The sequence below is a fragment of the Tachysurus vachellii genome, chromosome 6, assembly GCF_030014155.1.
Source record: "Tachysurus vachellii isolate PV-2020 chromosome 6, HZAU_Pvac_v1, whole genome shotgun sequence".
Classification (NCBI taxonomy): Eukaryota; Metazoa; Chordata; class Actinopteri; order Siluriformes; family Bagridae; genus Tachysurus; species Tachysurus vachellii.
Genome location: NC_083465.1, coordinates 20,655,801 through 20,678,448, shown reverse-complemented (window position 1 = coordinate 20,678,448; position 22,648 = coordinate 20,655,801). Strand labels below are relative to the sequence as shown.

At 37.7% G+C, this 22,648-nt stretch overlaps 1 protein-coding gene across 4 annotated transcripts in view; it reads right to left on the bottom strand.

Annotated features, from left to right (window-relative positions):
* ndst2a (N-deacetylase/N-sulfotransferase (heparan glucosaminyl) 2a) overlaps positions 1–22,648 on the bottom strand; it is a 112,576-nt gene that overhangs the window by 86,448 nt on the left and 3,480 nt on the right. For 3 of the 4 annotated variants that reach the window (XM_060872823.1, XM_060872821.1, XM_060872822.1), the window contains exon 2: positions 5,293–5,406. The exons of the other annotated variant lie outside the window; for it this stretch is intronic. The gene's annotated coding sequence lies outside the window, so the exon portion shown is untranslated. The remainder of the gene's footprint in view (positions 1–5,292; positions 5,407–22,648) is intronic. 4 annotated transcript variants of the gene reach the window in all.

Below are 22,648 nucleotides of genomic sequence, written 5' to 3'. Positions count from 1 at the left end.
CTCAGCAGTCTGATGTTTTTATCACATCAGGATGCTCACGCACATGATTTTGTATGCGTGTGTGTCCATGTGTTAGAAACATATCTGACTACTGTTGCTTGCCATATTGAAGTTGAGATCATGTCTACCAGAGACTCTCCCCAGATATTAAACACCGCCCCAGCCACAAAAAACCTGAATCTTGCTCTTACGCTTGATTGTTTTATTGTATACAAGACTATATCAAATTGTTGCTGGAAAATTGGTTTTGCCCCAAAATGAAACAAGAGCCAGCGTTTCCTCTTCTCTTTGCTTGGATGCCATGTTGTGAATGGACTGTGGTGACCACATGGACCCAAACATCCAGTTTTATAAAACACACAACCTGATAAACTAATGTACTTAAGATACCCCTGATAAACTAATGTACTTAAGGTACCCCTGATAAACTAATGTACTTAAGATACCCCTGATAAACTAATGTACTTAAGGTACCCCTGATAAACTAATGTACTTCAAGTACCCCTGATAAACTAATGTACTTAAGATACCCCTGATAAACTAATGTACTTCAAGTACCCCTGATAAACTAATGTACTTAAGATACCCCTGATAAACTAATGTACTTCAGATACCCCTGATAAACTAATGTACTTAAGGTACCCCTGATAAACTAATGTACTTCAGATACCCCTGATAAGCTAATGTACTTAAGATACCCCTGATAAACTAATGTACTTAAGATACCCCTGATAAACTAATGTACTTAAAGTACCCCTGATAAACTAATGTACTTAAGATACCCCTGATAAACTAATGTACTTCAAGTACCCCTGATAAACTAATGTACTTAAAGTACCCCAGATAAACTAATGTACTTAAGATACCCCTGATAAACTAATGTACTTAAGATACCCCTGATAAACTAATGTACTTAAGGTACCCCTGATAAACTAATGTACTTCAGATACCCCTGATAAGCTAATGTACTTAAAGTACCCCTGATAAACTAATGTACTTAAGATACCCCTGATAAACTAATGTACTTAAGATACCCCTGATAAACTAATGTACTTAAGATACCCCTGATAAACTAATGTACTTAAGATACCCCTGATAAACTAATGTACTTAAAGTACCCCTGATAAACTAATGTACTTAAGATACCCCTGATAAACTAATGTACTTCAAGTACCCCTGATAAACTAATGTACTTAAAGTACCCCAGATAAACTAATGTACTTAAGATACCCCTGATAAACTAATGTACTTAAGATACCCCTGATAAACTAATGTACTTAAGATACCCCTGATAAACTAATGTACTTAAGATACCCCTGATAAACTAATGTACTTAAGATACCCCTGATAAACTAATGTACTTAAGATACCCCTGATAAACTAATGTACTTAAGATACCCCTGATAAACTAATGTACTTAAGATACCCCTGATAAACTAATGTACTTCAAGTACCCCTGATAAGCTAATGTACTTCAAGTACCCCTGATAAGCTAATGTACTTAAAGTACCCCTGATAATCTAATGTACTTAAGATACCCCTGATAAACTAATGTACTTAAGATACCCCTGATAAACTAATGTACTTCAAGTACCCCTGATAAACTAATGTACTTAAGATACCCCTGATAAACTAATGTACTTAAAGTACCCCTGATAAACTAATGTACTTAAGATACCCCTGATAAACTAATGTACTTAAGATACCCCTGATAAACTAATGTACTTAAGATACCCCTGATAAACTAATGTACTTAAAGTACCCCTGATAAACTAATGTACTTAAGATACCCCTGATAAACTAATGTACTTAAGATACCCCTGATAAACTAATGTACTTAAAGTACCCCTGATAAACTAATGTACTTAAGATACCCCTGATAAACTAATGTACTTAAGATACCCCTGATAAACTAATGTACTTCAAGTACCCCTGATAAGCTAATGTACTTCAAGTACCCCTGATAAGCTAATGTACTTAAAGTACCCCTGATAAACTAATGTACTTAAGATACCCCTGATAAACTAATGTACTTCAAGTACCCCTGATAAACTAATGTACTTAAGATACCCCTGATAAACTAATGTACTTAAAGTACCCCTGATAAACTAATGTACTTAAGATACCCCTGATAAACTAATGTACTTAAGATACCCCTGATAAACTAATGTACTTAAGATACCCCTGATAAACTAATGTACTTAAAGTACCCCTGATAAACTAATGTACTTAAGATACCCCTGATAAACTAATGTACTTAAAGTACCCCTGATAAACTAATGTACTTAAGATACCCCTGATAAACTAATGTACTTAAGATACCCCTGATAAACTAATGTACTTAAGATACCCCTGATAAACTAATGTACTTAAGATACCCCTGATAAGCTAATGTACTTAAGATACCCCTGATAAACTAATGTACTTAAGATACCCCTGATAAACTAATTAAATCCAGATACGATCATTTAAAAATATTTCACAACTCAGTGGCCTAAAGTTGGTTAGACGCTTCACGCTTTTTAATCATTCATAATTAAATGATGACGTGGAACCTGAGAGGTGAAGTTAATTGTTGTTATCACTATGGCTAGAGTAGCTATAACTGGTTGCAGTTATCAAAACAACAAACACCAATCAGATCTGAGACTTTAACAGCACTGTGGGTATAAAGGGTTAAAACAAACCATGTGGAAAAAAGGAGGTTTTGCCGTAAAATGATAAAAAGGTAACAAAGCCTGCTGACAAGCCTAGACTTAAATTATTTCACCATTTAAGCTTTGACCGTGCAGTGCCGTTAAACACGGCGCAGTAGATAAATCTTTTTGATGTTTTTGCAAAACAAGATAAAGATTCAGTGGCAGACCAACACCAGCATGAAACTCAAGCAATAACAATATGCTATATTGACTTCACAGCCTTCCAGCCATGCAAACACAAGTCTAAGTTCACCTGTGACTCTGACTGCTTACAGCAGCACGGCATAAAATCTGATCTACCTCAGCGCCAGAGAGCCTGAATTGCCTCAGTATCATTTCTATGATAATTGCATACACACCCACAAGCCAGTCTGCTGTTCCAAGGACTCTAGACTCATTCAGCTAGACCTGAGGGCACGGAGCCAAAAGGAACAGGCTGATGAATTAAAGAGAAAAGAAAGAAAAGAAATCAAGTATGAACTGTGTGCGGTAGATAAGCAGAATGAAAGCTTAAGAGAGAAAAATTGTCAAGAGATGTGGAAAAATGTACAAGCAAATTAATAAGCAATATTAACAACCATGTCGGTAAGGTGTTCGACCGCCGTGAGATGCCACAACAGCTTCAGTGCATCTCAGCATCAATTCTATAAGTCTCTAAAACTCTTCTAGAAAATAAATATTCCCTTAAACAGTGCTTTGATAATGGTGATATAGAGCACTGTTGCTCTAGTATCACCTATAGACATTTAACCAAGCTGAGATTGGATCAGTGAAGACAAGAGCACATGATTTACACCATTTTCGTCTTTACCAAACCATTCAATGAGCCCTCACGCCCTGTAGATGGGGACAGGGTCGTCCTGAAAGAGACCAAACTAATCAAGATAGAAATGTTTTGCAGGATAAAGGAAATCAGTGAGAAGAACTTTCCTTTGTAGTGACTTATCTACGCAAGTAAAACGTCTAACAGATAACATGTATAATGCATGTATAATGCAGAACAGATCCACCAGTTACAGATAAACTAAAAGATACCAAATGTTTGTGCACACCTAACAGTAACAACCATGCACGGAGACCATGCATGGACTCAGTATTGCTCTTGTGGCTAAATGAGCACAAATCCCCATAGCTACAGTCCAGAAATCTAGTAGAAATTCATTCTAGAAAAGTATAGGTAATAATAATAATAATAATAACAAAGGGAGAATAAACGTGCAATGGGATGTTCAAAAAGCACATACAGGAGTCATTGGCAACATACAGGTTCATGCTGACGGAAAAACTCTCTTATCTCAGATAACCAGCGTGTGTAATTGCAGTGAGCAGAAAAGCATCACAGAATATACGCAATACATGAAAACACGATGTAGATGAGCTACAACTAAAAAATACCATGTCAACGTAAGCTCTGATCAGTCGAGAACTGAAAGCTGCAGTGGGCACAGGCTGACCAAAATCTGGACTGGCTTCATGAACAGGAAAATATATTCTTCAGCTGCCTTCCTAGTCACCGATCTTGAGTTGAATTCAACACCTTTGGGATACGGTAGGACGGCAGATTCACAGCATGAAAGTTCATTTGAAAAATCTGCAAGAATCGCATGATGCAATCATTGCATAGACCAGAAGCTCAAAGAAATGTTTCCAAATGAGGCTGGATTGAGAGCCAAAAAATGATCTTACCCAGTATTACTATAATTTTCTTAATAACCTGTTCAGGCCCTGTATGATAATTATACTTCTGCACCTTAAACACAATGTGGAAAATATGTAGTATCAATATGATATATCCATCATGTGTTCACAAACATTTGGCCACATTGTGCAATATATATATATATACATATACACATACATACATACATACATACATACACACACACACACGGCATCAGCTACATTTAATCCCATACAGAAAATAATCGACACAAATCAGCTGGCACCAATAATCCAAGGAGCAGAAACATTTATGAATTACCTTTCACAAAAAAAAAAACAACAAGCAAACTCCAATCCTACACATACAGTGGAGGGGGAGTGAGGATCCTATTACTGATATATGATCAGCAAGCCTAGAGTGTTAAGTATGCAGTCGGTGTTAATCCTATACCGCTTATGTAGATAGACAGAAATGCTTTTTTTGCCGTCTGAAATAGACAGCATGATGGCATTAGCCTAGTTTAAAAAAAAAAAAAAAAGAAGAAGCAGCAGCAGCAGCAGCAGCAGCAGCTTACACAGAGTCAATCTATAAAGCACTGGCTCACAGAACTGGAAAGCTTTCAGTGGAGACATAAACCTGACATATGTACGGATATTCTATATATTTCTATACTATGCTCTACCGTGCAGCAGAGAAAGTTAATACCGGATACCTTGTCTGTTTTTCCAACCCACGCTCACATTATAAAAGGATGTATTCGCAATCACAGAGCACATATTGGAGAGGATGTACGTAACCGATAACCCATGCAGACACAAGCAATGAAGATTTTAATCCAACAGACATATGACCCAGGTTTGGTGTTTGCACTAAGCACAGGCACCTCACACCTAAATGACTGAGCTAGCAAGAAGATTTCAGATTACATACCAGATTAGTGCAGAGCCCCAAAACTAAACCCTTCAGAGATTAGTCAAGTCTCTGAGAGCAGTACAGATGAAAGGTTGTCAGGAGCTGAAGAATCCCCATTGCAACATCAGCATCCTGTTAATAGCAAAAAAAAAAGGGAAAATACTCAATGATTAAACTTCAGAAACCAGAACACAAATACACACACAAAGAAACTTTGAGACCAAGCTATGTGTTTGTGTGATTGATAAATATAATTACCAATCTATAATCAGAGTTTGACATTTTTTTCTGTACACATATACACACACATACATACATATACACATATATATATATATATATATATATATATATATATATATATATATATATATATATATATATATATACATACATACACACACACACACATGCATATACACACACATGCATACACACACATGCATACATATATACACACATGCATACATATATACACACATGCATACATATATACACACATGCATACATATATACACACATGCATACATATATATACACACACACATACATATATATACACACACACATACATACACACACACACTTTCCTGAGCTAACATTTTCTTTCTTTTGCATTTTCTCAGTCACAAAATTAAGGTTTTAGTTTTAAAAATGTGCTTACCAGGAAAATGTGTAGAAAAAAAAGGAAAGAAAATTACATTTCGGGATTCCATTTCAAGTCCACTGCAAAACATCTCATTCACTTCAACATATTAAATCAAATCTACTCATGGAAAAACAACATTAGTGCCAAATTTTACGTTATGTTTATAATGGGGCATGAGATCTCATTTTGACCATCAGCACCAGTCTCACTCTCATCCCCGAGCTAAAAGTCACTCATGGCATTTAAACACGGGTCTCGTCACAGTCTCTTCGCTCAAACGATCTGTTCACGTTCCTGATTAATTCAGTCAGTTCTGTTCTGAATTGATTAGGCTTATGTCCATTTCGCATTGGCATTTAACTACCCAATAACTCAAATCATTCATTGCATGAGAATTGCACACTTAGCTAGCGATGTTGAAGACCTATTTAGGCTAGATGATCACATTTAGCAGTGCATTACAGGGTTTTCCCTACCTAGAAAAGCTTAGGCACGGTGCCCAAGTGTTATTGTGGAGCACCTTGAGCCGAATGAACGTAAAAAGGCATTTAAGGGACATTGAGGAATTAATGTAAAATCAAGTTCACGTTTCCCTCATCTACGTGCTGAGGGGAAAAAAGCAGAGGTGCCTTCATGGCAAACAGAAAGTTAAGCTGGTGACAGGAATGACCTGCCAATCAACATCCAATGTACGCATGAATCGATGTTTGATTAGTGTGTGAAAGATGCTCATCACCAAGATAAACAAACAGTAGATTGGATACGTTTCTGTACAGCTCGGGCTGGTTACGTTATATTTAATTTACAGTATTTATCAGACACCCTTATATCCAGAGTGACTTACATTTTATTTCATTTTATACAACTGAGCAACTGGGTTAAGGGCCTTGCTCAGGCAGTGGCAGCTTGGTGGACCTGGGATTCATGACCTTCCAATCCGTAGTCCAACGCCTTAACCGATAGGCTATCAAATCCCTCAGGTTACAAAACATCGACTCATCAATAAGGTAAGACTTAAAAAGAAAAAATAAATTGGGTATAAACTTTTCTGTTAGGTAGTAATTCCTGTGGATGTTAACAATAACAGTTAGCTGGCAAATATTTTAGTGGTGAATTAAGTTCCAGCAAAGCTTGTTATTTGACGCTTCATAAAGATGCCTTAACTGATCTAACATCAGTATCTAACTATGTTTTGGTATCTAAACAAAGGAAGGCTGTGTTCATGTGCAACATCTTGACCTGCTGGTCAAAAGGTTCTCTCATATAAATAAATAAAATCATCCAAAAAGAGGTTCAGGGTGCTGAAGCCCGACATCACTAGGAAGGTAAAGTGTTCAAAAAGAGGAGTATTTGACTAATATTTCCAGTTAAAATGAATACTTAAATAAATGAAGAATGTTTATTCATGTTTATTCTATCGGTGTGCTCTATGTAAAATTTTCTAAAAATCTCAGACAAGGTATTTGTGTACAGTGTGGCAAGTGTGGGCAGGAATGTTTCACAAATACGGTAAATACAACGCGGGGAAAAAAAGTAACTTAATTTCCATCGAATAATTTCAAGCATATGGTCGAGTATCTCTTCTAAAACATCTTTCATTTTTGCGATTGGTATCTAAGGCATAGTCACGGTTAAGCAGACTACGAGACTAAATATGGCAAGCAGCAGCAGTCAGTCTCCTTTTCCCCCCAACGTGACGGGACATCTGCAAAGAAAATCAGGGACCCGTGTATCCAAATAAGACTAAAACGATCAGTCTAACCACTGAGTTTGGTGAAAAACGGTGGACAAGTCGGCCTGAAATGGACAAAGACAACGTGTCAGTTGCTGACAAATAAATTTGCAGAGTAGCACCAGTAAAACAGGAAACTACCCCCAGGACCCCATGTACATTTAATCCTGTCTGGATAAGGCCAAAAAGCAGCTATACAGGGAGAGATTTCACACGAGTACGAGAAAATGTACTTAACTCTCCCCTGAATATTCCTGCATTTTCTGTTTGTGAGCAGACAGAGAGGCATAACATTCAGAGACAGCAAAACAAACAGCTCTCCCTATTCACCTACTCAGGCTCTCTCTCCTGCCTATAAAACACAAATTCAAATGAGCTTCACTTCTATAGGAGCCTAGTAAATCCCATTTGTTTACATGAGAGCTAATTAAGTGTATTGAGGACAAAAATGCTAACAGCATTTCCCCAAGAGATCACAGAACACACAATGCTAGTGTAAAAAGTCTATGCATGCAAAGATTACCTACGTGCACCATATATTATACACTGCTGCTAAAATAGCTGTACGTGGGGGTGCCGGTCAAGGGAAAACACAAACGAAGACCTAGTGAACAACCAAATCACGTGATCTCATGTGATCTATGGCTGGAGCATTTGCATAGGATGAAAATTGGTTCAAATTACATGCCAAAAGGAAGTGAGGCAAATGCCAGCATCAGGTCTATAATAAAATACAAGCCCATCATTACACAACCTGGAATTTGTGCTCTTGTGAAGTATGAAACAACACAAAACCACCTCTTTCTCTTCAGCCACGTCTGACCTCCATACAGAACAAAACGTTAATTAAATGCCCGAGAACTACTGTTACTCTTTCAAGTGGTACAGGAACAATCACACAAATCAACGCACACTGTTTCTAATAATGAACTGCTATTAATTGAAGAGGTGTTTATTCCAATTGTTTAAAAATTCAATAGGAAAATCAAACAGTCAAAGCAGAGAGTTAGGGTCTTATTAAAATTACAGAGCGATGGGAAATTAAACCATGTACGTTATATTAACCATAACATTCTAAGCTTAAGAGAGCTAGTGATGCTGAACTGGCTGTAATTCCGGGTTTCAGCAGCTGGCACATGGAAGAAGACATTAGAAAGTTGGATGGATATTTGGTTAATTCCAACCTGAGGAAGACTATGACAAATAGGGCTGCAAAGGGGCGGAAAGTTTCCGGTAAATTTCCGGAAACTTTCCACGGGAACATAATCTGGGGAATTTTGGGAATATTCCAAATTGGAAACTTTACGGGAATTTATGGAAATTTACGGGAATTTACAGGAATTTATGGGAATTATTTGGAAATATAGGGAAATGTATATAAACTATATCATATACAAATACAAACATTTTGTTTGGTCATAAGCAGACATGCATGCAAGGTAATACAAATTTTAAAAATGATCTCTTGACTACTTTAATTGTAAGTAGAACTTTAATTGATTTTCATTGAGTAACACATGCATAATAAACATTATTATGCTTGTAATAAACTTAATAATTGTAAAAACATATTTCCCTATGATTGCTGTAAAATGAAAACACCCCCCCACCCTTGCCCTTCTAAAAAAGTCCCAATCAAAATGTAAAATGAAGCATTTTTTCTCAAGCTTATTAGGTCTCTGCTTCTGTGGTAGTCAAGGCCTGGAAAATGGAGGTGAATCCCCCCCTTAAGTGATATATGGAGGATTTTTTTTATTTCAGGGGGAGTGTGTGTGAGGGGGGGCATCAAATTATCTGTGTATGTGTAACAATCCTAATTTACTGCTTATTAAGAGTTAGTAAGGTAGTTATTAAGTTTAGGTATTGGGTACAATTAAGAATGTAGAATAAGGTAATGCAGAATAAGGCATTAATATGTGCTTAATAAGTACTAATAAATAGCCAATATTCTATTAATATTCATGCTAATAAGCAACTAGTTAAATGACCCTAAAATAAAGTGTTACTGTGCATGTTATGGAAGAATGCAAGTACCTGCAGGGGGTTTGGCCTCAATGGCCCTCCAGTAAGCAGTGTGGTGTGTGCAAGTGACCGAGGAATGCAGGGTACAAATTCAACTTAAATTGCATTAAATCTTGTTGTTTTAAACACAATTATGATGCAAGATTTTTTAAACTACATTTAAGTTCCTTGTTATAGGCAACTCTGCATTTTTTTTTTAAATTCCCAGTTTATTTCCATATATTCCCTTTAATTCCCATATATTCCCATTAATTCCCATATATTCCCTTTAATGCCCATATATTCCCATTAATTCCCATATATTCCCGTTAATTCCCATATATTCCCTTTAATTCCCATATATTCCCATTAATTCCCATATATTCCCTTTAATTCCCATATATTCCCATATATTCCCATTAATTCCCATATATTCCCATTAATTCCCATATATTCCCTTTAATTCCCATATATTCCCATTAATTCCCATATATTCCCTTTAATTCCCATATATTCCCTTTAATTCCCATATATTCCCGTTAATTCCCATATATTCCCATTAATTCCCATGGAAAGTTTCCAGCCTTGAAAATTCCCGGAATTTTGCAACCCTAATGACAAAATAATCTTTCGTTACATATGAAAAAAATCTTTGTCTCTCTCGGGCAGAACTTCAAACAAAACATTACAAAATAATTATAAGAGATTTAGAAAGGATTTGTTTTGCATTTTAGACTAACAATAAAAGATTCTAGCCTTTTACCAGCAACCAACACACAAGCGACAGCCGCTGAGGCCTTTTCACACACGCTACCTCTGCATGGTGTCTCGAAAAGCCTGTATGCTTGGCAGCCATCTTGGCAGTGCTCCTGGGCAGTTATTTTTTCATTCATATAAGACCAAGCTCCTATTTACACTAATAAGGAGAAACCCTTATACCAAGAAAAGGTTTGACAATACAATTTGGAAAGGCTGTAGGATCTGACAAAAACTGAGTCAACACTAACACGACTGTATCACAATACACATTGTGATGGAAATAAAGCGGTAATCTACTCTACAAAGGCTGACTCAGAAATAAGTGTTTAATAAACTGGAGTGTTGGAGTCCTTCACATATGGTGTGCATGTAGAAACAGACAAAACTGTGTAAATATACATTCTGACTTAATACGCAATAAATGTATAGCTATACAGTAGAAAGATGACACCACTGCACCCAATACAACTCTCACAGTGCTACGAGACATTAAAAACACACTATTCAGTCTTTAATAGGGTCTTGTAGCTGCAGTACAAGCACAGTAGAGAGATCATGACCAAAACGCACATGCCGAACTGACCACTCAAACGTTCTACACACGATCTCACATGCCATGCGAATCAAATAGTGTGTATAACCGACCGAAAACGCAGCAGCCGTCCTCTCCAATTCAGTTTTGTCCGGTTTGACACTAAACTGGACAGTTTTTGTATAAGGTACTCTGGAATCAGAACATAAGTTTCATCCTGTTAGGATTTGCAGTAAAAAAAAAAAAAAAAAAAAAAAAAAAAAAAAAAAAACGCACTACAGCTTGTGTCTCTGGGGGAAAAAATATTCCAAAGAATGCAGCGCTATAACCCTTGACACTAGGTCTTGCCTCCGTAAGCCTGTTTGTCGGAGGACATGATTGTGACATCAGCATTAAAGATTATATGAGAGTCTGAATGAGCTAACAGGAGTAAAGAGCACTAAAATGCATGAGATCTAAAAGATGGATTCCTTCAGAAGCTCCTGTTTATCATACTGGACTTGTGTGTGTGTGTGTGTGTGTGTACAGAGCTGCTACATGACTGGAAGTGATCACATGCTCGCTTGCTTACATTAAGTATACCAAGAAGTAAAACTGGTGTCCAGTAGATGCTCCAGAGGCAAATCATCAGGTTTTCAGGTTTCCAAGTCAAACTGTAACGTTGAACATTTTCACGCACAGAGACATTAAACAGACGGACAAGCTCCGGTTCTCTTTAAAACTTTCTTCTGCTGTGATATGCATCACAATAAAAACCCATAGACTTTACTCAGCGTTCCATTTTAAATATTTGCTAACCTTGAAAATGCAGAAGAGGAATAACCAAAATAGATGGCGAGGTTTCACAACCACTCCAATGATGGTTCTAGATCTAACATGACAGTGCGGAAATCACTCGCGTGACTCTTCTGTTGAGAAAACCGTCTGGATTAAAGGAATAATTCATCCTCAACAACTTCATCTTTAAAAACACGTGAGAGTCTCATCTGTACTATCTGTTCAAACAGATCAGCTTCCAAAGCTTCAACCTTCAAACTAAAAGCCCCATCAATTAACTAGAGCCAAGTCACTGCGTTCTGGGACTTTGAGTCCACCGTTTGCTGTCTCTACTACGACTACGTTGAATTTCTCATTAAAATAAGAGTTGTTTCAAAGGAGCTCAAAGCAAAACATGTCTAGAAGAAATAATTTTGGATTATTGAAACAGTTTCTACTATTAAGTGCCACTGGAACTATGCAGACGTCGTCTCGATGTGACGTCAGCAAGCTAGAAAACCACTTCTCACAGGAATCAGCAGCACAAATAAGAACCGGATTCACACAAACCATCGCAAATAGTTCAATATAAACATTTTTTTCATGGCAGTTCTTCCTTTTAAGCCTTGAGCGCCTGTACGGGCGGTCGCAGAACAGACCGTATAAGGCGTAATTACGGATAAGCAAAACATTATCTGAGGAAACACGCACGACTATGCTTTCATTTTTAGGAATACTAGCCCAGAGTTTTTAAAAAGAAAATGCTACAGATAAAGTCAATTAGGTCTGAACTCTTAAGCTCCAGATGACAGGACTAAACAGCTGCACCACTCAAGCATGATTTGAGTCTCTTTTTGTTTGAATAGTCTTCAGAAAAGTTTTCAATTTCATTTCGGTGCTGTTTAAAAGCATGTCGAAGCACAAATTTATGCTTTACGTCTATTAGGGTACAAGCGGCACAGCGGTCACGAACAGCTGCCTCGTCGTCCCACACGGTCTCCCGTTCTTTAGGGTGACTTGAATGGAAAAGAAAGAAAAGCTGCCAAATGTAATATAAAACATTACACTGGTACAAAAATAACTGAGCTTTATCTGTGTCCGGTGGTAATTTCTAAACTATCAGTCAATTCACACATTTGCACGTGTAATTTTTAAACCCAAAATTCAATGGAAATGTCTTTTAAAGCACAACACAGCCATGTCTTATTAAACGCTTTAAAATGTCAAGGTCACTAACAAATAGATGTTTAGATCTAGAAATAAACAGAAGAAACGTTTTGCTTTCGGGAAATTAAAGCGTGACTGGAGCTAAAAGAAATGCTCTGTCTGTCAATGACTTCACTGGTGTAGATAAGCAGAGACAAAACTGGCATATTCAAGTCCTCCAGAGACTCTGAGAATCACTTGGGTGAAGACAACGTGGCTTTCTTTAGGAACGTTGTTGTGCCAAAAAACAGGCAATGCAGCACATCCGTAGTGCCGCGCAGAATGTGGAAACATGATCACATAATCCCCAAACAGACATCTTACAGGATAAAACAAAACAGCGTTTTACAACAGACCTCTTCACTGAACTTCTCTATTAAATCTGTAAATCTACTAATCATTCCTCTACGTGCAAAGTCACACAAGATAGAGCATTTGACTTTTACTATAGTCCTATCTGTAATAACTGGAAAAATAAAATGTTTAGATATGAGCGTCAAATGAGCGATCTGCACTCTGGTTGAAACCTTTTTCATAGAAAGATACACAAACGAACACATGTTACGAACGCTGTATATACACATTAGCTCATACGCAGTGCATCCAAACCAGACCTGCCTCTGAACACTAAACTACAATCTCCAACAAAATCAACCTGGACGGACTCAATTACGGGTTTAAAAAAAGCACATCGCTTTCTTTATCCTAATGAAATAAACTTGCCAACATTAGCCAGACCAACCTTTTCTGCTAGTGTGTAAGCCACCCAGATATTCATCATACACTGTGACCAAATGTTTACGGACAGCTGATCATCAGCCCTATATGTGGTTTTTAAACATCCCGTTTCAGATTTAACACTAGTCTGCTTGAATGGGGTTGAGTTCAGGGCTTCATAAAAGCCGCTCGAGTTCGTCCGGCTCCGGCCTTCGCAAACTATGTTTTCAAGGGCCTGGTTTTGTGCCGCTGTACACAAAAGTAAATGAAGACATGCTGGGACAGGTTTAGGCCTCTTGGCTTCAGTGAAAGGAAATTGTATTTCTACAGCACACAAGACTTCGAATACAGTTGCATATGTGTGTGATGGTCAGGAGTCTGTAAAGTTTGCCTTCTGCTCATGTTTGCAAACTTATTATTTATTAAATATTAGTTGCTATCACTTTTCTGCACCGTGTCTTTATAAATAGGCTATTAATAAACTTTTCCATTACATAAACTAAGGGTAAAAACATTATTTACTCCTTCCTCTTTTCCATTCCGCATTTTTCTATTCACATTTTTAAAAATTTACATAAAAGCGACGGATACAGCAGCAAAATTAAATGAGTCATCCAAGTTCCTTTGTTTATGTCTTTACAAAAGTTTAAAGCAGGACACGGACACTGTGATGGGGCAAATACTACGGTAATGTTTTCTCTCTTTCCTGTCCATCCGTTCTCACAGTGCCAACAGACATCGTACACATACACGCAACAAAATTCCAATGGCGCAGCTGCTCTCGACATGCTTTCCATTCAATGTGAAATAGTCAAGCCACTGCATGCTGTGAAAAAGTTACTGCTTTACAGTAGACACAAAGTACAAGTGTAATCATTTTCATTTTATTACAAGAAATAAAGAATAAAAAGGCACAATTTTACAATTCTTAAATGTCCAACAGCGATCCAGGTCCTGGAGCTGTTCTTCAAACTGGCCTCGGATTCACAACGTCACAAACTCTGATACGACTCGATAAATCGTCTGTGATTATTCAGCTACCGTCAATTTTGCGCTAGGGTTTCTGATGCGTGTCGTCTTATTTGACTCTCGAACGATTACAAACGTTAAAATCAGCATAATAAAAACATTATGCTTCTCGGTCCCTTAGCATGGAACCGAGAACTAAACAATATACAGGAAGCTACATTTTTACTACATTTTACATTTTAATCAAGTGCGTTTCACTAATCAGGATGCAGGAAACTGTACACAGTTTCTGCTTCCGTTCACCATCTAAAAACACTCGGTGAAATAAAGTGAGCTGCCTCAGAAGCTACCAGATAATCCACCTCTGTTTAATGCACATGTTCCAATCACTTTCAGGCAAATATCAGATTGCTGTAGGCAATTTACTGTACTGAGACAACGTGCCTGCGCAAGATTCGATAAGACGCACGTATCCGTTTCTAACCTCAGGAATGATTTCGTTTAGCTAATTCGTTTTGCCGGAATAGGCATCAGGTAAACAGCAACTGCAGGTTGTGATAACAAATCCACAGTAGGTTGTAAAGCACAAGCTGAAAAAACAAAACGGTCAACAGTTTGAGGAGGGAAGGGTATTTAATCCAATCCAATATTATCCTACAGCTTTGCCTGAGTATGTAAGCTAAATTCGATTACTGACTGATGACATGATCTCGATGAGGAAACTCCAGCATCCCATCCTGAATGTTTCCAAACCATTACAATCCAAGGGTTCCAAGGAAGGTCTCGGGATCTACTAGACTTAATGAAAGCGAGTGAATGACATTGAAGTCACTGACAGAGAGGAAAAAACATTCCAGCAACCCGGTTAAAAATCGCCACCTTTTAAATCTCTGCAAGCTGGTTAACAGATGGGTACATATTCATTCATTAGAGAGAGAGAAAGAAAGAAAGAAAGAAAGAAAGAAAGAAAGAAAGAAAGCCTATTGAGTGGCACTGCGACTAGGGAACACGGCTTCTGAATCCCACTGCCTGCTGCACTACACACATGTGACAAGGCACATCCTAAATCATGACAGATGACTTGTTAGCAGGCAGATTCATTACAGAGAAGAGAGACGATCGAGCAAAATAATGTTTGGCATGAAAGAAGAGTATACAGTAACTGTCTTTCTACATTAATGAGTCAACTCACAGTTAACTGTAGAGCGAAATAAAAATACTGGTGTAAGTCTCAGATAATACAGTTTTACTTGAAATGCAACGCAAAGCCAAATCGTGCACCCGTTAATTCAATTCAATTTATTTGTTTCCGTTTAATTTCCCGTTGTCTCAAAGCAGCTTTACATAAGAATGGAAACAGAAGAGAGAGAAAAAAAAATTAATATTTAAGAATAAAAATAAATTGTAATAAAGTGAATACATAAGTAAAGTTTAAAATTTATTTAAAAAGACTAACTTAAGATTTGTTATACTATATTAGCGTATATCTATCCCTATCCCTAACGAGCAAGCCGGAGGTGACGGGGGCAAAAAAAAACTCCCTGAGATGGTATGAGGACGAAACCTTTAGAGGAACCAGGCTCAGAAGGGAACCTCATCCTCATTTGGGTGACACGCTACAGTAAATAGTGTAAATGTAAATAATGTCCTTTCTACAACAGTTTATAATAGTGCAACTGAGAGCTCCTGAGGAACTAATGGTCATGAGTTCAGCACAGACCTGATTGCTGATAAAGACCAGACCATACAGCTGACTGACACAACATTGGTTCAAAAGAAGGCATGACGGTCTGCGGGCGGCTTCATACACAACAATCCCATAACACGCTGGTTGATCATGCAGATCAATCCCTGGCAAGGTGACCACCGGGGTGACGAGACTCCAGCCAGCGGTAGAACATCAGGTGTTAGTCACCAAAAAAAACCCACAATGTGCTACAGCATGGGAACAGAAATATGGGGTCTTTCTCTCCCCATATCATCATGTATTAATGCTCTTAACTAACTAGCTGGTCACACATCATTACATTAACTACCACATCTTAGCCTACCTAAGGTAAAGGTGAAGGCTGGAAAAACGCTTCAGTTGGCTCTCAAACTGTCATCTTTAAAAACTATGAGCAGGGCATGAGTTCATGAACAAGGACTAAGATACTGCAGCTGGATGAAAGCCACGCAACAGGAGAGCCCACATTTTTCCGGTCTACAACATCTAGTCCATTTTAAATTCAGGAATCCAGCTTTGCATATGTAATAAATATTGATCAGAATCCTAGCACTCAAACGGTATTAATGATGAGAACCGGGTGAGAGAAAAATACACACAGACACACACACACACACACACCTAAATTTTAAAACTAAGCCCTGAGGCATTCTGTCTTCCAACTGAGATTAAGGCACATCTCTGTCACAAAGAGAAGCGTCCAGTGACAGCTCCTCGGCCAAAGCACGACAGGAAGGCAATCCTGATTACACGGTAACTTCCAATGCATCAGTAAGCAATAACACAATGTGTTCTCGCCTTTGATTCATTTGTTTTACAGAGATAGGATTGCAGAAAAAGAAACAGAGGAGAACGCCGTGTTCTGAAGAACTGTTAGTAAAATAAGTTTGACATCATAAAAATGTATGCAAAACAGTTCAAAGATACACCATCACCACGTGTGTGATATAGTATAAGAATCGTTTGTATGAGTGTTTTAAAAGTCCTGTGAGTTCTGAAAAAAAAAACCCGAATGACTTATAAAAGTGCTTTAAAATCATTTAACAAAAACACAAAGAAAATTTGCTTTTCCAAAAGATTTTTTCTGGCAGAATATTTTAGTTTGGCAAAAATTCACATACGTCGTCACTGAAAACTAAATAAGGCCCAATCGTTGTATGTCGTTATGACCATGAGAATAAGCATGTTAGATCCATTTAGCACATGGTCATTGACCTTAGCCCTTAATTAATACTAAACACTTCACTGTTTCAACAGAAAGCAGATCGGTGCCTTTCCCAATAGCCACTATGCTGAAACCATGCTAATTAATAGGAACGTTGGTTTAGCATTGCTGTTTGTATTTATCAGGATAAAACCGCATGCTATGACTCCATAAAATTCAAAGCACCTGAACAATCCGTACCACAAACGATTAAGCTTCCGTCGGGTTTAGACGATCCTTCACATTTATCTGCCGTACCATTTTTATTTCTGTAGTGGCTGTGAATGTGCACTGAAATGTAAACATTATCGGCAATAATTCCATAAAGAGTAAACGGTATTTATTGTGATCTTAAGCACCGAATATGAAAGCGATAACATTACATCCGAGACAAAATATCTGTACATGAAATTCTTATCCTCGTTGCAACCTAGTTTAAATATTCCAACATTTGCATTTACATCCTATTAGGAATCTGTTAACAAAACTGTTCATTAACAGTGAAGTTCAAGCATAACTTAGCACTGGTACACACACACTACTGGCAGGGACAAGACACAATCTATTATAAGCTCCTCATTGCCTAAGAAATATTCATAATTTCGAGTCCTATTAGTGCTCCAAGCCTGATTTTTAATTATCCACTATTTCTCACGTTTAAGTTCTTTTTTGGCAATATTTATATAAGTTAAATTAAATTAACAGCGTATACCTACAGAGAGAATGGTTCGTCTTCTAATCAAACAGTCAAATATCTTTCAGGTCTGCTTACTGCTGTACTCAGTTTACTGCACACCATAACTGAGGTTTTGCTGAAAGGGCTTTAGCGGGGCTCATTACCAAGACAGAAGTGAACAAGAAAGTCCTAGCAGGCATAGAGGGAAAAAAAAAAAAAATCAACCACAAACGACCTGGCAATCGGTGGATGAGAGAGCTATTTCTGATGTGCTCAAAGCAACAATAAGTATAACAATGTAAGCAGACATGAATATGTGTCCTTTCCCCTTTAGTGAACTGCCTTTTCTACCAGGTCCATTTCACTTGTATCTCAAAAGGACTAGATGAATAATGAAACATGCTAAAGCTAAACCATAGATTCTTGGTACTTCTGCCTAAAAAACAATACTCAATATATGTTGTTTTTTTTTCTTCATATACACAAGAAGTATTCAAGACAAGTCAAGAAGCGTTAATTGTCATTTCAGCCATATATAGCTGACACGGTACATAGTGAAATGAGACAAGGTTTTACGGGTCCACGGCACCACGTAGAACATAGACAGAGCTACATAGAACAACACAGAGCTAAGGACTTAACGTTAGTTAGTCTTAGCCACATAAAGTGCATCTGTGCAACCTGGTGCAAATAGTGCGAGACAAAAGACAGTGCAAACAGACGATACTAAACAATACAAAACGATAACACAAAAGCAGCACGGACCAGAGTACGTACTGTATATTGTATATTACATGTGCAAAAACACAGGAACGAACACTTAATAGAAGTTATATGAGGTATTGTAATGTGTTGTGCAAAACCGCAGCACCGTATTGGATCCGGAGCGGCCGATGCGTGCTGCTGCCGCGCCGCCATCTCGGAGTGAAAGTTATTGTGGAAATATTTATCCAAGATTGTCAATAAACAGAATTTAACAAACAAAAATTATGAGCCTACTTAACCTAAGCATTTATATATAAATAAATAAATAAATCCAGACAAAACCCATTTCCCCTTTTCAGCGAGAGCACGAGGTCACAAATTACCAACTAAAATCATAAGAGAACATCGGCAATACATTCAGCTGCATCGATGCACAGACATAAACATTTACGACATGAGAAACACATTCACCGCAAATAAATAGAGATTTAAAGAACCACCAATAAACAATTAAAAGGGTTAATATATTTATAATGCACACATGGACAGCAAGTATAAATGGGCTGTTTATGTGCTTGGGTAGTTTCTGCCGGTCAGCAAACGTTAGTGATGATTTTAAATTAGTAAATGTGTTTCAGCGAGACTGTAAATGACCCCAGCTCTAGTATCACAAACCAAATGCACACCATTCTAAACAATCTTGATTTCAGAAAAGGGAAAGGAAAAAAAAAAAAAAAAAAAAAAAAGTTACAACGCTTTAAAACAGAACAAATGCTCCTACTAAAACGTTAATGTACCACCATAGATCACACTGTCTAAATGGGGTTTTATCCGCCTCCACGGATCCGCTGATGGGTTTCGATGCCTGGCTGTTCTGTTATTAAGGTAGCCATTTACTAAACGATGCCAATTAAACATTTCAGTCACACTGTTTTATCAAAACAGTAATTCTGCTAAAAAGCCATTATGTCTTTCTTAAATGAGCGACAGAGCAATTATGAATATTCTCCGAACTTTAGGCTGAAGACATCAATTAATTGTCAAAGTCCCATAACACCAAACTGGTCAAACAGAGTTGGTAAAGAACAATGTAAGCCTCTAAGGCTTTTGGCCACATCTCAGCATTTACACAGAATATGCTTAACATTTCCTGTAGCAGGCATTTGCACAGGTTTTGCTCAAATACACCTACATTTGTAAGGACTACATATCCGACACCTCGCTCCATAGTACCAGACTTAGGACATGCATTCAAATGTGCAATTATTTTCTTACATGGCAACACGGTGATAACTTACTGTGAATTACTTTCATCCAATCGTGTTTCATCTTTAACAGCTGTTGTCTTGACAAAAAAAAGGCACCAACACATGCTGTATGAATTCATTAAGATTGCAGATTCCTAGTCAGTCTGAACACATTTAATGCTGCAGCTTGCTCTTAATGAGGTTTAAATTATTTCATTCTCAGCAAAATAAAGTGTGATTATCAAACAGACAGAGAGACGGATAATAACGACCGTAATGAACCTGTTCGGCATCGATCGTCTCAGTTATTTTGGATGAATTCAAATCTGTAACGTGAACCGTGTCGCCACTGGACCACATTAAAGAAGTGACCCAGGAGTGGCAGCTTGGTGGCCCTGGGATTCAAACTAACAACCTTCTGAGTAATTTTTAAACCAACACGTTAACCACTGAGCTACCACATCCCCTCTACAGTATATGGGCAGAAGTGTGTAGACACTTGATCATCCCATTCCAAACATAGCCCTCATTTACTGTTATAATAACCTTCACTCCTTTAGGAAGGCTTTCCACTACATTTTGGAGCAAGGCTCTGGGGATTTGTGTTCATTCAGCCGCAAAAGTGTTAGTGCGGTCAGCCACACCGGTGTCGCACATGGAGGCCTGGGGTGCAGTCAGAGTTTATCCCAGCGTTATCCGGTGGTGTTGAGGTCATCGCTCTGCACTCGCATTCCTCTCCAATCTTAGTAAACAGTCTTCATGGGTCTCACCTTGTGCATAGGGCATCTTCATGCTAGAACATGTTTCAACCTCTTAGTTCCAGTGAAGGGAAACTAATGATACAGCACACAAACATTCTATACAACTGTATCCTTTCAACATCGTGGCAAACGTTTGCAGAAGAACCAGATAGTATAGTATATAGTATAGTATAGTATAGTATAGATGTACTGTATATCTGTAGGGTGGCGACACTGTGCCTCTTTTTCACACGAATGCATCATATACATGGTGTAATGAAATCATATGGATTCGTTCTCCACTGAATAGAATTTCCCCCGTCATCTTCAGTGAGGATTTCTGACAAAGGTTTCTGTGTATTTTATAGCAAATAATCTCCAGTGCTATACCATCAACGATGTTTAGCATTCATAGGTCCTTACAAATGGACATTTTTAGTCCAAGTCTTTCTCTTTTCGGTCTTGAAAATGTTGCTGAAGATTTAATCGTTCTCCTCTGTGTTATTGCAGAACACAGTGTTCGGTTAAACCAGGACACATGTAGATCTTTAAGCCTGCTAGATTAACAAATTCAGAATCCACGTCTGCGACAGCTTTAGCGATTTTGTCAGTACTTTCCGTATTGCAGGGTTCGCTGGGTGCTAAAACTAAACACTCCGGGCTTTGTCTCAAACACACGACACGCACCAAGATAGCTGGCAGGAGTGCATAAGATGCTCACAGCAGAAACAGTTTACCAGAGATAAATATATTAAGATGAAAGCACATGAAAATCCATTGAACACAAGTGCACTGACAACCATAAGAGCTGAAGTGTAAAAACCTGACTACAGAATGTGAACGAGGCACCTTTTAATTTAATATCGTCCAGCACATGGCGCTAACATCTACAGACTTTAGAAAAACCATGCAATCCAAATCAAACAGCAGGAAAAATGAGCACTTGGAATTTTTAAATAATGGTTTTAGGCATTTTTTTATTACTCACACCGTGAGCCTTGCTCTCCTTTTAAAGGATGCAGTCTAATGCCATACGAATGAAAAGAACTACTCTGGAAAAGACGACTCTTAATTACAGAGCGGTTATCTATGACATCTGGAGCAAGACTTCTCTGCCATGACAGAAGTCATCTTCCTCGCAACAGTAATTCTGTCTTTCGCTGCTAGTTATTAGTGATGAAATATACACATCCATGACAGATACACTTTGGTTTTGAAGAGTGAAGCAACTGAGAAAAATTAGAACACAGAAAGAAAAGATAACAGAGCGCATCTGCCTAGAGGGCTTCCATAACACTTCAAACCTCTCCAAACAAGACAGTCAAGCTTTCTGACAATAAAAGGTTTAAATATTGTAGGCGACACACAAAAATAAATTAATACGGTGCTACCACTACTCAAACTGGTCATAAAACAAAACCACCATATTCGGTATAAAAATGAAAATAAATGAGTTTTATTTCTATTATTAGAAACTCTTCTGTTCTGCTCCACAGACAGTTCAACAACAACACGCAGCAACATGCTGCCTGCTTGCTGACCATTTCGAGATACATCTTTACATAAAGATTTAAATAATCACACAAACCAATAATTAAAGCTTAATAGTAATAAACTACCTATAATCATGAAGTATGAAGATCTTGAACGTTTCTACTTCGCCCTTCGATTCTGTCTTTCGTCGCGATAAATAAATATGCATCGAATTTATAAAGAGAGAAACAAAATCAGTAACGTCCAGGAGTGAAAAGTAAT